The 17282-nt window shown below is 41.1% G+C and overlaps 1 protein-coding gene across 1 annotated transcript in view; it reads left to right on the top strand.

Annotated features, from left to right (window-relative positions):
• Positions 1-480: 480 nt before the first annotated feature.
• Positions 481-17282, top strand: part of mettl15 (methyltransferase 15, mitochondrial 12S rRNA N4-cytidine) — a 40153-nt gene continuing 23351 nt past the window's right edge. Inside the window, exon 1 of the mRNA XM_079294217.1 lies at positions 481-546. The gene's annotated coding sequence lies outside the window, so the exon portion shown is untranslated. The remainder of the gene's footprint in view (positions 547-17282) is intronic.

Raw genomic sequence — 17282 nt, 5'->3', positions numbered from 1 at the left:
CTTGAAATCATAGAACTGTGATGCCCTTTTGTTTTGGTTGGACACTTCAGGTTGGACACCAGCTGTTTTAAGTCAGTTTAAAAAAGCCTCCAGCACAATATATCTGCAGGTTTGCTCTTATGATGGCGGCCTAATATTTGTGTTCCAAATTATTATACTTGATCACTACTCCAAATAATAGCATAGTAAATACAAACACTTATTTGGCTATTTTCAGATCTGTGGTCACCTATCACAGTGTTACAGACCCTGCTCCTCTAAATTGGTTTGAACACGTTGTTGCTCTTGTTTTCTCCATAGATCATTAAAGGGATCATGCTTTTTTCAGTGTGCGCCAACCCAATGTTATGGAAAACAAATCGTACTGTGTGGAGAGCATGGAGGTCATGGAAGTTAAGCCTGCACTCTTCTACAGCTTGTGCATCTTCTGGTCCTGGTCCCCTTGACAGATCTGAAGAACTGTCTTCTGTTTTAACCCAAAAGCCTCTTCACACACCTGTTCTGCTTAAAGAGGTGCTTCATTACTTAGACGTCCAGCCAGGTCAGGTACGTTTGCATCTTTGTTATTTGTGCAAGTTTTTCAAAAGAAAGTTAATGTCTGTTTGTTAAAATGTTTTTCAAAAAAAAGTCAAAGCTTCATTCAGATCAAATCAGTTCTGTGTAAAAGTATTCAAACAAAAGCAACGGTGTCATTTTACATGTTTCTTATTATAATTATTGCCAATAGAACATATTAATCTACTAATGTATTCATACATTAAAAAGCTCTTAGAATGTGTTCAGACTCAAATCTGATGTGTGTCTATAATCGAATGTCAAGGAGTGACTTCTCACTGATGTAAGTAAGTGATTAGGTCCTATTTTTATTTTCAGGCATTGTTGTCTGGTCTGCTTTGGTTGCTGTGGTAATGACATAGGCATGCATACTCATACTGAGAAGTATTTCTTATATTATGTCCCTCTGATATGTGTCACGACATTTGAAACACCAATGAATGTCATATACTTTGATACAACAGCACGACTAACTACATTCTCAAAAATGACTCGGCATCAACACCATTTTACATTTTAATCTAAACGAAGATACAAATGTTTTGCATGTCTGTTCTATTAGGTCAGTACCAAATATATTATTTGGTTTTAATTGGATTTAAAATGAAAGAACATCAGTCTCAAGAAATTGTTTTCCAAAATGCGTGCATCATAACACCTCAAGAGTATATCGTTGTTATCTGAAGATAGCTATTAGAAATTACCTCTTTACTGATAATTATTCTCTTTACCGAGATCTTTGTTGCTTCGGTAAAAATTCTGTTCACACTCTATACAACATTTTGTTATAAAGGCATGCGTGAATTGGACAGGGTGCCGACAGCTTGGCTTTTTCTTAATGTATGTACTACCAGGACAGATGGGCATGAGTCAAAAGCCTTCTGGTGTGGCAGGCAGCATAGGCGAGGAAGTGATACCCCCCCCCCCATATAATGCATGGTCAAGACAGGTGGGGGCCATGGGTCAACAACTTAGTCAGGAACTGCGCCACTGTAAGGCTGTTGGCAGGACACAGAGTGCTGCGTCGCTCGTGCCTGAACTTTAGCACCTCTAAACTCCTCCGCTGCCCGCCCATTTGCCAACTGTCCCAAGACAGCTTGCCAATCAGATGCTATTAAAAACAGTTTGATAGATTTTGTTTTTTGTACAATACATGCTGCAGACCTCACTTAGTGTGACGCGTTGTGGAAATGTTACATCCAGAAGTCGTGTCTTAAATGTTGCTTAACTGCCGATGTCTGCTAATTTATTCACTTATATGATGACACACGTGTAATGTTGCAGTTATATCAATTTTTTAAGACACATTGCCATGCTACACATTTATACAGCTAAATCATCACTCTGTAAAGACAGCCGCATGCCCCGTCAGTCTCAGTCGGGCAATCAAAAATCCGAAATCTGACATGACTCCCTGACAGAGCTGTCGTTTAAGCAGTCACATTTGTGGTGGTTATGTGATGGTGTCACAAACAGATCAGTTGCTGTGAGATTGAAAACCTGATATCAGACAAGTGTCCACTGAAATCACTGAGGGCAGTGAGATGTATAATTTGAAGGACTATTGTAAAATAATCACCAACATGTAATTGCTGTTGTCAGCTGAAGCAGAGCATGTGTGAATGGAGTACTTAAGCCATGATGGGTGTCAGAGCATATACTGCAGTTTAACCAAAAGTGTGTAAATGGCGCCTTTCAGTGCCCTGCTGCCTCCCACACACAGGCCGTCTGACTGTAAATGTGTATACAGGTTGCTAATTTGCACGGGTAGCCTACACTATATTTCCACTGTTTTACAAACAGCCATCATGCTTATTGGATCTGGATTGATAGTTTTCGTGTTTCTTCACTGAACACATACATTCACTTATTGACAAAGGTGTACACAGCGCATCTCTAATTGACTTTAATAAAGGGAGGGGTGGGAGATATGACAGAAATATCATGTCTCGCATGTTTTCAAGAAGAATCACAAGAGGTTATGTGTCTTGTGTGTGACTGAGTGAGTCTGTGTGACTGAGTGAGGGTGCACCTCTGTGTCTGTCCAAGGCGAATCTCTCATCCTGCTACAGCAAACGATGTAATATTTTGGGTGGCCAGTTACGGCTGCACGCTCAAGGACCTCTTGTGGTTGCGATGAATCACACTTTCTCAAAACAGGCTAGGGGCCGCAATTGACAACACTGCATCGCTTTGGACGCTGTGTTTTGCTAACAACTAAGACAACTGGACATGGGATGGCCCAGGATTTCATTATTATGTGATCTAAGCAATTTGAGGCTACAGCTGTCGCCATCTTTGTTGTATACAGCTACAATGGTTACAGGTGTCGTTCAGGTCTATAGCAAGGTTAGTTGTTCAGGCTCTGTTTACTTGTTCACACTCTGTGTCCGTGTCACTCTGCTCTGCAGTAATCCGACAGACGTACTCTCCTCAATAAATTCAGCTGTCATTTCCAAACTCTGGCAGAAACTCTTTCTCTCTGTCGTTCCTACTCACCTCACATTTCCACAGCTTCCTACGCTGGTTGTCGGCAAATATTTTTTGTCATAATTCTTTGTTGACAAATGTAACACTCTATACACAAACCCAGGTTAACTGAACTTTGGTCAGAGAAAATGAAAGCACATTTTAAAAATGAATGTCCAAACTGTCCATTGTGAACATCCATCACAGTTTACCAACTGATCTCCTGGTTCAACTTCGACCTACTTGCCATGATTGTTTTGCGACAGGAAGCCCTCAACCTCTGGTTTTGCGTCAAAATAAAACCCTAACCTGCAACCACTGTCAACTACAGCAAGCCATTTAAATTGAGTTTAAATATCGTTGTCAAACTTTGCTATTATCACAGCTGTGAAGCAGCAATAATACAGCTCCATATTTTTAGGTTCTTTCTTTGTTATAATGCTTTCGTGAAACTTCCCCCTCAACTTGTTAATACTCATGGTTATGTAAAAGCATGGGCTGAAAATGACGAAGGATGAGAAGTCCTCCACTGGCACAGGCTGCTTGCGTAGGGGACCTCCGCTAGAATAGATTAATGAGCCATCAGCTGAGAGTCCAGGGGAAAAACCCTTTGCTGCTATAGAAGGAGAAACGAGCTGCCTACTCCTACATTTCAGTCTCAACACACTCCCTCTTGTGGAATTCATAAGACCATAAGTGTTAAACCTCCTCTTCTGGATCAATATCGGAGTCTTTCAACAATCAACACATTTTTTAGTTGGATTCGGCAAATAATAACTGTCGCTGGACAGTTACATAGGATGATGATCTGGCAGGAGATCTATTGTTCCTTACAATTATTGGCTTGAAGATATGTCAGTATTCATTTTTAATAACATGTTGTTTTGTAGTTGTTAATTAAGATTTTTTTTTGCCATTCATATAATTATGTTGCTGAAATGCGAGCATCATGCCAGTCATTTAGAAATGTCCACATACAAACAGTCTGAATGGACAGTCTCTATGATCTAATTCAAGTCAACTATGTATCTTATCTCTGTGCAATGCAAAGGCAACAGCAGTAAGCAATAAAAAACTCCTAAAAGTGTAAACTTCTTTAAGACCACCAAAGCACTGGAATCTTGAAGCCTGGGGTCACCATGAAAGTACCAGAAGCATGAATGACATGCTGTGGAATGCAGGTGGTCGCCGACGTGGAACCTGTGCATAATAAACATCAAAAACCAGACTAGACTCATGATGACAATGGAAAGCTAGCACAAAATACAGCAAAACAGGCAAAGCACAAATCACAGGTGTTGTAGCGTGTTACGGCCCTGAACCACAGCAGTTGAGTGCTGCATTTCTCACTTCCCCTGTTATTTGGGTTATTTGGCTGGCTGTAATTCGGACACATGATGAGGCACGCTGTTCTTTGGATGGATGACCACAAAACACTCTGCCAGCTGCTACTTTTTTTTCATTTACTTTTTTTCATTTTTAGATGCAAGATAGAACACAGACTAGAATAAGTAGTGTACAGCTGTGTGACATGAGTTACCATCTGTTTTATCTGTAATTTGCCATTTTTACATTAAATGTGTTTTTTTGTGGAATTTATAGCTTATGGCGGTTGTCGGGGAGGAAAAATGCATACATTTTTAATGCAAGTTAATCCAGCATATCTTCAAATGTGTCCTCTAGTGTGCTAATGTCAGCAGAGGATAATCTTGTATCGGGTACTGAGTGTACCAGCTTGTAAAAAGAGGCATTGATGGGGTTAATATGATCTTGTCTCATTTAATTAGTTTGAAGTCTTATAGTGGAATTTTGGGCCAGCTGAGGTGAGAAATGACACTGAGTCTACAGTACAGGGAGCACCATGTACTTTTGTGGAAGGCTATTAAGAAACTTAATGCACAGTCTATAAAACCTCTGTTGTAAAACCGACAGGCAGCAATTGGAGGAAATTTCAATGTGCGTGATATATATTCTCTCTCTGATTGTCAGTTCATGGGACGCAGCATTTGAAATGTACGCTGTTTCAGATGAGCAACATTTGTGCTCTAACTTATATTCCCAGCATCACCCAGGTGAAGCGCTGTTGTGAATACAAGCAAAGGGGTAATATGATCTCGTCTCTTCAAATTAGTTAAAAGCCTTGCAGTTGCTGTTTGCGCTGTGAAGCTGAAGACTAGAAATTGCTTCAGAAGTAAATATGAACGACAGGGAGTTACAGTAATTCAGTTGCCCTCAACATTTTGTCTTTGCATCTTTTCTTTTTGTAAAGAACCATATAAAACTGTTAAGACAGGCACTTTATAAATTAAGTTTTATTTATTTCTATGCAATTATTTTACACCGTTTGTCAGCCAGTGTCTCCTCAGACATCACTGACATTTTATGAATGTCCCAAGAGTTTATTCTAATCTTTCATTCTTTTATTTGAACTGTAATCCGTTGTGTATTTGAAGGCTTAATCATGACATTTTATGTACATTCATCTGACAACAAATACTGAAGTTGTTTTGTCGTCATTCTTTAAAAAGGTTTACTTATCTGCTGTATATGATGCACAGAATAAACACAATCTCTATTATCTGGAACGAGCAACCTCTTATTTTCTGTGCACAAATAATGCCACCACAACCTCTTCTGGGTCTTTAATGTTTTTGTTTTCTTTACACTCCTTTTTTGGGAGCACTGAGTAGTGAAAGAGGAGGCTGGTAAATAATTGATCCTTGTAATTAAACACTCCAGCCAGGGATGCTGGGGCTGATTGACGGCCAGATATTAGGCCCTTGTCTCGTAAGGTTGCAAGTTTAGTCTGAGGTTATCAGTGGCCAGAAGACTCTTTCTCTGGCCCTGCCTCATTACTTTCATGAGTAGAACATTTCATAGTGGAGCGGTGGGTGGGGGTGTGGTGTGAAGACAGTCTGGGACTTCATTAGCCAAATGGGGTGCCTCAGTCTACAGAGCGCCAAATCGTTCGGCTTTGCTGAGCAGACAACCCTTTTGTGGGTGATTCACCACACTGTCTTGTTGAGTTGTTTTAGCCCTTTCATCTTCCACATTCTTCAGCTCCACTAAAACAACAACTTTAACAAATAAAGTGAACCTTCTTGTGCCTACCTGAGCAGATGTTGTCTGTCATAATGTAGCTCAAGTAAATCCGCCTCCCACCTTCCGAACTATATTTTCTCACCTTTCCAGTTTTGCGACATTGCTTACAAAGCTGTAAATACCTCACTGCTTATACTACAACATATTGCCCAATAAAGCTTAAATGCTGTCCTAAAAGTAAATACTTTCCAAAATGTTGCACTTTATTAATGTTGGATTGCCATAAAAACATTGTGTGTGAGAGAGAGGATGTGTGAGAGGAATATCTTTACAACTGATGCGTGGCACAGGGGTAAACTGGAGAAGAGTGCTGCTACAACATCAATTGTTGAGTTATATTTGCGTGTAGCTTTAATAACAATTATTGAAATTGTATAACTCCATACTCGCATGCATCCAATATTGCCAAAGTCAGTGAAAATACACTGGAACCCGTCCTCGACACTGAATTGATGCTATTACACCAGGTTTTATTGCAATATTTACATTTGTTCCTGGTGTGTGAGTGCCGGTATGCTAATCAGATACATGCCCTGTGGACAGCAGATGACTCATTCCTGCAACACATCTTCAATTGGTGTTTGTGTGAGGTCCAACTGCATTATCTCAGTGGTCTTTCTTTTAAATATGTTCAGGATAATCATAAAACAAAACATTCATCATGTAGTCTAGTTACTGTTTATAACTTTTACGGTTTAGGTAAGCGTATGTGCTTTGCGATTTAGATTCTTATTTTTCTGATTGATTCTGGTTTTTAACGAATGACTCTATTTCTTGTCATATTATTAGACTGAAATTTAGCTGACAGCTAAATTTATCTTCATTTTCACCTGATTTCGACTCGCAGAAAGGTTTAGCTATCACAAATGTTTAGACATTTTTTTCTTTTTGTAAAACAGCAAAAAAGAATCTGCTGATTCCCGAAATATGAATTTCTATACCTTGCTGCAGTAAATAGTTTGTCATGTTCGACATGCTTCCCCTCTTGCATGGAATTCTGTTTTTAACAGCAATCTCATTTTGCGGTATCATTAAAGTCTACCGCGGAGCCCAGCCACGTCTACAAATGCGACAACCAGGCTGTCCTCTTATAAACACGAGAGATGTGTGGTGATGCGCGTGGAAGCGGCGATGTAGACAAAAGTGACCTGATCTGTAAACACCAGCCAACACGCGCTTGCTTTTTGTGCAGTGTCATCAAAGGTGCGGCCCCATTTCACAAAAGCGTTTTGTGAGCACACGCAGATCGAAAATGGTGGCAGCGTCGCGTTTCAGAAATGATTGTTTCTCATAAATTGCCGACACATTTACGAGTCCTACTGGGCTCTCAACTGCTTATGGGCTTGAAAGAGGTCAAAATTAGCCAGAGGAAATTACCTCATGTTGGAAATTGCAGCTTGCACATGTGGTGAAATGGGCCCCTGGCTCAGCTTGACACAGTGCAACGCAATGTCATCAGCAAGTGGTCGAATACATGCACGTTCCATGCAGACAGGGTAATTCTGCTCTTTACCTGATGGTCGAGACGGAGGAGCAAATGATACTCGGCGACTTTCCAATTCTTGGGGCCAATTTAAAGTGAAGGTGATTTAAAACCGGTGTTATTTCTCTTACTGATCTTTCTCAGCATGTGTTCCTGCAGCCTAATGATCTTTTTTTAAACTGCTGTTGCACCTTTTCTGATAAAGGCCGTTGCAGTGACCTTATCTGTGGATTCAACATTATCTATATTCACAGCAGCATCCTGATGAAGTGCTGTTGTTCTCAGCTGGAGGGCTTCCACTCCTTGCCTACTCCGTTTCCCGCCAAATTTGGCAGGGAAGAGCATGTCCGCTCGACACGACATGACACTACTGACCTAAACCAGTAGCAGAAATTTCCTTGCTTCCCTTTCACAGTTCTTACACAGTGTCTACCTCCACAGTTTAACCAGAGTGTCCCTGCACGGGGTTGCCGATTTTATATAAACTAGCCTATATTGCAGACACCCTGCTTAACATGAATTTCTTAAAAACCTGCTTGGTTCTTCTTGAAAAACAAAGATGGGCACGATATTCTCCCTTGTAATACTTTTGAGGGAAAGCCTTTCTGAGAACCATTGCATCAATTCTAACATGAAAATGTAACTCCACTTCTGTGCCGCCAGCCAGCTGTTCCGCTCATTTTCCAATGTTAGCGGACTATCCAGCCGCCAAATGGGAAAATTTAAACAACTTAATGGTAATGTACACACTCTTGTCACAGCGTAGTAAAGCACATAGCGATATATAATCATTAACACAGATTTAGCAGATTTTGTAATTTACAGATGGCTTAATTTCCATGACACAGAAAGGATAAACACTGGGTAGAGGGGAGGAGGGTCCCAAACGGTCGACTCTGTCTCAGAATTGGTCTTGCAAGATTAGGACTGATTTAAAACAGTAGATGGCGTTTTGAGCCATTTTCAACAAATGCAATGCAGATTATCTTTGATACATTTGGTATGAAATGTCAATATTAAAACCAGCATTGATCTGTTTCATCACAGCACCGTCGTATTAGTTAATTCACAGATAACTTACCGATGTGCTTTGGCTCACACCTTCGCCTTCTGCTGAGAAGTACCTGAAGGAAATGTATGCACACTGGCAGCAGTGTTCGATGTGGTCAATTTGATCCTGACTGTATCAGCAGCATCCTGCTGAGGGACAGCCCCCATTCACAAGCTTAGGTACCCTCTAGGCAGCCATAGGCTCCTGAGACTTACCATTACCCCCCAAAGACTGCTGTCAGAGATTGAAAGCTCGGGGCCGGCTGATGGTCATTTGTTCAGATCAAAGTCTGACCTTTGGTCATTTCCACCTTTACAAGCGACAGATCTGTGCCAGCTCAGGGATGGAAAATATGAGCGTATGTCCTGTGGGATGATTGAAATGTGTCAACCAGCCTGGTTGTAGGCCTTTGAATGGCTGCCCACATCTCTGATTTGTAGGAGCCCTGTATGAATTCATTTAAATATCATTGGCACCGGGACAATCGTTTAAGAAAATACAAAATATTAGTGTACTGACGATAATACCAGTCATGGAAAGGCCCAGGGGAACTTAATCAAAAATCAGCATTGCGCTGCACTGTAAAGCTTTCCTCAGAGCACAGCCCCTCCCCCAAGCCACTGTCCACTGCCCCCACCCCATTCCCTAGTTCTTTTCATTTCAAATTGTTTTGTATACCCAGTCTTCAAACTACTGGAAGCATCTTCTTAAATGCCCAGAAGTCTTTTCCCTAATACCATGCCTTCCACCACGAATCCTTCATTTAGCTCGACTCCTCTTTGCACTCCCTAATGGACTTGGCCCTGTTCTTCTTTTGTCTTCCTTTAGTACCATGAAATTCACCTTCAGGAGAGGAAGTCATCTTTCCTGATGCTTCTTTACATTTTGTGAATATAGTTAGATGATTCCACCCCCTCTCTTCAGTTTCACTTCTGCTTTCTCTCGGGCTTTATATAGTTTGCATTGTTTCCCTGGCACACTGTATTGACAGTAGTGTCACACTGAAGAGAAATCCTTCAGAGCAGTGAAGCATGTAATCATTTTGAATGGATCTGCTGCATCATATTTGACCTTAATTCTCGTTTCCTGTTAAAACAAAGAAACAGCCTTTTGGCATTTCTGTCACAGTTTGTGGCATTTCCCATTCACTGAAAGTTAGCAGTCTATGTATTTTGTATTTTTACGCATTTGTAGGAATGTCAGAATAACAGCATATGAGGTTGGATGACCAGATTGAACAAGAAGTTTCTATTTTCAGTTGGTGACTGGCCTCTTGAGACAAATGACAGTATTGTTTGTTCAAACTGCTTAAAAAGGCTTGTGTTTACATTCAGTCACACAGCTAGAGGTAGTGTGACGTACAGGGCAGCAAAGTGTCGTAGCAAGGAGTGGCAATATTCAGAGTTTCCTCCTCTCTTACCCACATTCAGTGTTTGTTTTTTTTAAAGGTGCAAGATCCGTTACTGGGAGCATTTTGAGTGCTTCTCAACGGCTTCCAACATGTCGTCGGTGGGCTGGCTACAAACTACAACTAAAGTGCTGCTAGAGCTAATGGAGTTAACCTGAGGGGGGATTGTGGGACGCTGTCAGTTGGGACGGTGTTGTCAGCTGTACCCGCTGTATGAGAGCAGCTAACCAGTGGGACATGCTCACGTGCACTAACGGCACGTGGATTTTGTGCTTGATACGATTGTCACATTTCTTAAAAGTGCATACTGCTTCTCCCTCATTGAAAAATCCATAATATGCAAATGGTTTTGTTAAAACATTTAACTGCTAAACCCAAGTTGTCTCCGACTTAACTGGAAAGTCCATTCTCATCTGTGCAGTGAGGGTGTCCTGTTTCCACATCACACCAAGATTGGCTTCCAAAGTAGTTGTGATGTCACATAATCATATTTATAGACTTGGACTGAGCACACCAAAACTTTCTCTTTCCAGCATATGGACATGAAAACAGCCATCTAGTGTTACACTCTGTGAATGTCATTCTGCAAGCTCAGATGTCCAAGACAAGAAACAATAAGTAAAAATGATTTTTGATTGGAGGAGGACTTAAATATTGCATTGGCAAGTTTGCCAAAGCCTCCTTTTGGCAAATAAGTCAGAGACTGAAATAATAATGTCAGTTTGTGAAAGTAAAATGTCAAATATAGTTCAGTCTTTATGGATATGTACGTACCAGCTCAGGTATGACAATTGTGATTTGACCAGCCTAGTCAAAGTAATGAGGAGGATTTCACACATGGTAACCCTCTGGCCCCTATTTTCAACCCCTAAACGAACCTGAACGACGGTTACAGAGCAAAGAAGTGGGGCTGTAGTCTGTGACGAAGTCAGGATGTGTTTCCTGGAGCCACAATGCAGAGTATACTGAAGACTCTGTTTTGTGGAGTAGGTTGTTGTGATTTTAGTTAATAAATCCTTATAGTTTAAGCCAGTTATATTGATTAAGGAACATGTCAAAAAATGTATCTTAGATTTGACAGATTTCTATCACGGTCACTGGATATTTGTTGTAGTTTATACCTGCACATTTGAATCATGATGTTACTCAATCATTTCCTTGTTAAAGTCTGCATTCAGTGTTATGCAAAAATGAATCTTTCCAGCAGAGAAAATGTAGCTCAGTAAATCTCCAACCTGCTTGACAAAAACAGTTTGGCTGGCTGGGGGGGGGGGGGGGGTGGAGGAGAGTGATGACTCATGCACACAGTAGAGGTCCCTCCCTTTCCATTTCTTTCACTATCCAATCAGTTCTTCCCCAGCTGTCACTCATGGCCACCAAATCAGATCCTCGCAATGATCGCTGTATTTGCAAAGGTTTGCAACTTCAAAGACAGATACAAATGCCATATTCATATCATTTGGACACATACCGTTACTTGATAATGTGATTTTCAGTGCAAATCATAATCCTCTGCATCTAGGATGCTTTGGTCATGTGTGACCCCCAAATTCAACGGAAACACACACCAACACATATTCTGATCCTCCTGAAGATATTTTAAAGTTGCTACTTAATGCACATTAAAATATGTTTTAGTTTAATAGAAAAAGTATAATACTGAGATAGGTCTCCAAGAAGTTAGATGAATTACTCATTCTTTTAAAATGAAATTACTTTCAGATTACTTTTTCAGAACACAGGCAGCCTATAAGGCAGCAGAAAGACTAATCGTTGCCTTGGATTGCCCACGTACAGTAAATATTGAGTTATTGGCTCATAGTTTCAGAGATGATACAAGTGCCTGCTATCCGTGTTTCTCCAGGGATCTCCTCATCACCACTGTGGTGTAAGAGCCAGGAGTCCTTGAAGTGGGCGGATGCTTTACATGGGCTTTATGAGCTTTATGTAGAGCAGCGGTTCCCAAACTTTTTAGGCCGCGCACCCCGCCCCCCCTGAATAAAAATAAATTTAAAAAAGCAACAGAGCCTAGAAATCTGACCAATGAGAGTTTGCTCGCGTGTGGCGTTTGTTTACAAGATTTAGTCCACTGTTAAATGTTGCAGTGTGAATACAAACCGAACAAAGGGGCAACTGCAACATTGTATCATATTAATCCCTGAATCGGAACAAATCAAACGAACTAAGGGGGTGAAAACGCCCTGAAACACTGCAACAAAGTTTCAATGACTTTCAGTGACACGAGGCGTCACTTTTAAAGAGCAATCAGGATGGCGAGCACACACGCACAGGCTCAGAGGCAGATTATCACATTTAACTTACAATTAATGAGCGACTAATGTAGCCAGGATGTCTTCGGACAAAGCATCGATGCGGCGCGACAGTGTTGTTGGACACCGGGATCATGTCCAACTTTTTTGCTTCTTTCCCCCCAATCATACATTCCACCATCTCTCTGGCAGCTGGCAAGCTCACGTCTTCGGCGATTGTGTGCGGTAGCCCCTTTCTCGCTATTCTGTAACCAGATATGAAGCCCGTAGTGCGTCATTTATAGACCCAACACATGAATGAGACTCCAGTTGTTTTGGGCTGTTTTGTAACTCCTCCAATTTGGATATAAACAATGTAAGGAGCTTTTGACTTGCACTGGCATGCTTGGTGTTCAGGTGGCGACGTAAATAAGAGCTTCAGACTGTTAGCCAGAACCTCACTGCACACCACGCACTGTGGCTTTGGGGAATCTGCGTTGCCAATCCAAGTGAAGCCCAGACACAGATACTTTTCATCATATTTCCTCTTTTTTTCCCCAGTCTGATGCTCACTCTCGTTTCTCTTTTTTACCTTGACTCGATGGGCCGATGTGCTCCCGATTTGTCTGTGCTATCCCTTCCTCCTTTTCGGTCTCCTCCGTCATCTTCCTCTGACTCCCGTTCGATTTCTTCTCCCGGTCTCTCCCCAACGCACCTCTCCGTTCCCCTCGCCTCCGATTCCTCTCTCTCTGTCCCTCTCTCTCTCTCTCTCCCTCCCTCTCCTCTTTTACGACTGATGGCTTCAGATGTCCCACCTGACAGTTTCCCCGATTTCAGCCAGTTTAGCATATTTAAATGAATGTTGCTGAATGCATGAAGTTCGCTGTTAGCTGACGTTATCCGCACAAGCTAGGCTGGCTAGTGTGTACGACTGGCGGCAGGCGGCAAGTCTGCCGGAAGGAGCTCAAGTGAATTTATTAAATTGTACGTTTTTAATTTTAAATCTTACAAAGGGGATTTTTATAATTCATGTTTTTATTTTGTGAAAAATCCCACTTTTTAAATTAAAATTAAATTTTTGTTTTTATATTTAATATTATTACACCATCAGACGCCATTACACTTTTCCTGTCGCGCACCCCCTAGAGGCACCACACTTTGGGAATCCCTGATGTAGAGGACAGGGACCAGGGCTTTCCTCTTTGCAGTGAGATTTGAATTGAAAAAATATAACAAGTGTAACTGTAGAATATCGGCAGAGCTGGTATAAATGATCTGAAAGTGGTGGGGAGAAAAAAAAGAGTACATAAGGAGAAGAAGGAAAAGGAAGAAGACGTGAGGGGGTTGTGGATGTTGTGGTGTTTGACTTGGGGCAAGTAGAGTGAGTGGAGGTTACATTACAACATTACAAGAGGCTTCATAATATATCATCAGCCGTACATGGAGCTTTACAACTTTAAACTAAACTAAAGTTTAGGCTCCAAAAAGATGACGTCCAAAGAAGAAGCAATCAAATGTCTTGTGGTAAAAGAGCAAGTACGATTCTTCTGAGTAGCGTTCATTTTTTTCCGAATTATTGTCTGCTACTACAGTGCATGTTTGGGGATACGGAGCACGGGTCATTCAAGATCTAAATCGACTTGGTTCTCGTCACTCTGTCATTTCAGATTCGTTCGGCGCAAGATCACTCTATCATTGAGCAGCACATGTAAAGGAAGGTGCTGGGGAGGGACTGGTGTTTTGATAACATCTAGGAAAGTCTCCAGGGGCTTGGATAACGTTGTCTGTCTTCATGTCCACCGTCATGTAACAGGGTGATGTCGGCACTCAAGCCACATAATCTAGGGCTTGCAAGGGAGTTAAAACAATAGCTTTAAATGCAATCATTCCAGTAAGACAAACAACCATCCATTAAATTAGGAGTCATTAGGACTTCTAGCTTGGCATTTCAGCGATTGTGACCCTAAATAGTGATAAAGTGATATGTAATCAGGGCTCTAAACTCTTGACTGATTACACTGACATTTTAGTTGGGAACACCAGCAGGTAATTTGTGTGCGACATTGCTGCTTCTGCAGAATGATTGCAAACGGCTTATGTATTTAAATATACTGTTTCAATACCAGTTGGATCTCTCTCCATTTAAAACCAATAAGCTGACTGGCTCTATCATTACAGTTGTGGTTAACCATCGAATCTGACAACAGCTTTGCTGTAGGCTTGCTCCTTTGTATATTGTGGCGCTGAATAGTATCATTAGATTGCAAAAGTATTGGATTACAATAGATTGTCCTGATATACCTAATAGAGTGGCCACTGAGTGTATGCATTCATGGCAAAAATAAATTGGCAGTAGTATTAGAAGTTTTGTCAAATACATTTTTTTTGTGTTGCTGTTTGGGAAGCGGCATTTAGGATCCACTTCACCCACAACATGACAAAACATATACCTCCGACTCTAGTGGTATCAGGCCATAGTTTGACTTCCACGTGTCAATTTTTGTTGATATGTTTCTCTGAAAAATCTGCTGCCACCCAAGTACAGTGAAGGTGAGCAGTATTTCTGTTGTGGTGCTCATTCCCACAATTCAAAGTGATTCATTCACACCTACAGGCAAAAAAACATTTGTTCGTCACCAGTTTACCTGACCTACGGGACAATGTTGAGTATCCTCTGACAGCTCCCACATCCACCGCTGTCCAAGGATCAGCACCTTGGACAGCGGTCATGGCACACTTATGTTCAAAATGCAAAAAAATGATCCACCTGAGCTGAAAGCAAGAGGATCAATCGATCGTCTTAAACCTTTACAACAGCTGATCATAATGTCATTTTGGATTGATTAAGTCTTCAGTTCACTGTAGTCTGGTTGCCATCCAGGAGCCTTCAGATAGGTTCAGCCTCCTTAACCAGAGCCCCTGCTCGTATTAGAAAAATAAAAGCACTTGAGAAACAAGCTTATACTATATTATCTTTGAAAAATATATACATAACTAACCGTTTCAAATCATCTCTCTGGGAAAGCGAGCTTCGCTTGCATTCCATTAGAATTGTTTGTCATCCCATTACCTGTTTAAAGGTGTTATTTCTTGTCTTTGTTCAAGTATCCTGCTGCTATTTTGTCAAATTAAATTTAGTTTATGGCAGTTTCATGTCCTTGTTATTTTTACTCATCCCAGTGACCAGCAAATCAGCAACATAATCGTGTAGTGGCTGCATGCTCAGGTGGAATCATGATCAGAGTCCTCGTACAGTAAACAGAGAGACGTTGTGTTCGTGCTTTGTTAAAGACAAGCTGTGGAGTCGCCCATACATTTGCATTACAGTGCTGTGTGACATAAAGTGAGCTAGTAGAAGTTCCTTGTTGAAACGTCTTCACTTCTGTGCTCTTTCTTGAATGGAGTTTTATTTCTGGAGGCATTATATTATTGAATGGGGATTTCTTCTTATTCCTTGCAACCTAAAATACGGACAAACTAGGGACTAGCTTGGATGGCAGCGGGTTTCCCTTTACTAAACAGGACATTTCATTGTGTATTGTGGTTTTCATACATGTAGTGTATTTTCCTGTCTGAAGTGCTTTTTCTTCTGACCAAGTAGCAACTGTAATAAAGCCGTTTTAACTGACTGTTGATTCATTTTACATGTCAAAGTTACTTTGTGCTGCTTATGTAGACCTAAACAATATTTGACTTTGGCCAATGTCACATATTTGATCAACACTATTGATTTTCTCGCTTCTCCACAAATACAGTAAAGAAGCTGCCTGCTGTCCATGGCTCTATGAACCTTTATGAATCTTTCCTGAGCTTAAAGGCAAACCCAGGAGGAACACAAAGACACTGAACCGTGCTTATGTCTTTCATAACAGCCTAGATTGTGTCTGAAATTGGCTATATATGGTGTTGGGAGACACTGTGACAGACAGACTAGCCAGCTTCCTGAAATTGTTTAGATAGTTTTCCAGTATGTCTTCTGCCTTGTGCTACACTGAGAGCACACACTTGTGTGGACCAATAGCCTATGTCCTGTTGCAGCCAATCCAAAAGAAGGGATGTCAAAAATACACTGCCCAGGTAGTATTTGTGACTTTGTTTTCCCAGAGAAAGAAAGCTATCGTGACGGAAGACACTTCAGCAGCTGAAGATATTTCTCTCGGAAGTTATGTACCGTACATCAAATCTTTAATGTGATCGTCACTGTCAGTGTCATGGTTGCCACAGTCCTATTTTATTCTGTGTCTCTGTGGATAGGCTGTGCAGTATTTGATACACATTTACTACCAGTCTATGTCAGTCTATGGTTCGTCAGCCGCTCACGCTCCCAGTCCTCATGGGAAGATTCCTGAGTTGCATTTGCAGTTTGCTGCTGCTTCTTTTGCAAAATCGTGTCAGCAGTGTTTTATGATTGTTTAGATCAAGAGCTGACCATTCACAAATGCATTTGGTGAAAGCTGTGATAGTTTTTGCTATTGGGTGGAACATGTTTTTTTATTCATTGGCAGGACAAAATAACGAACTGAAGACATTTAATTTGGGTCTTGTATCATCTTGGGAGCATGAATCTCTGAATGAGTTATTAGTTGCAACTCTAGTTACGTGTGAACTTCTCAGAAGTGTGTTTGAACATGTCTGTAGTGTTTACATAGTAGCCCTGTATGTAGAATCATGCCTTCATGAGATTTTGTTTGATCCTCAGCAGTATTAAAACTCTGTTAGCCTTGGTATACCTGTGCGTACATGTCTGTAGGTCGGGGAGCATTTCCAGCTCAACAAACAATGTGGCCCAGCCTACTCGTTTAAAAAACGTGAGCAGGAACGGCAATCTGCATGGTGCAGTCTGAAACAAAAGGGGCTCGACTGAGATAAAACCAAAAGATAAAAAAGTAATAAATACATTATATGTAGGTGGACACAGTCAGGCTTCAATACCACTTCATCTAATATACAAAAATCATTCACAGT

Source organism: Melanostigma gelatinosum (assembly GCF_949748355.1).
Source record: "Melanostigma gelatinosum genome assembly, chromosome: 2".
Taxonomy (NCBI): Eukaryota; Metazoa; Chordata; class Actinopteri; order Perciformes; family Zoarcidae; genus Melanostigma; species Melanostigma gelatinosum.
The sequence above is the reverse complement of the archived record's forward strand: the minus strand, read 5'-3'. Positions and strand labels throughout refer to the sequence as shown.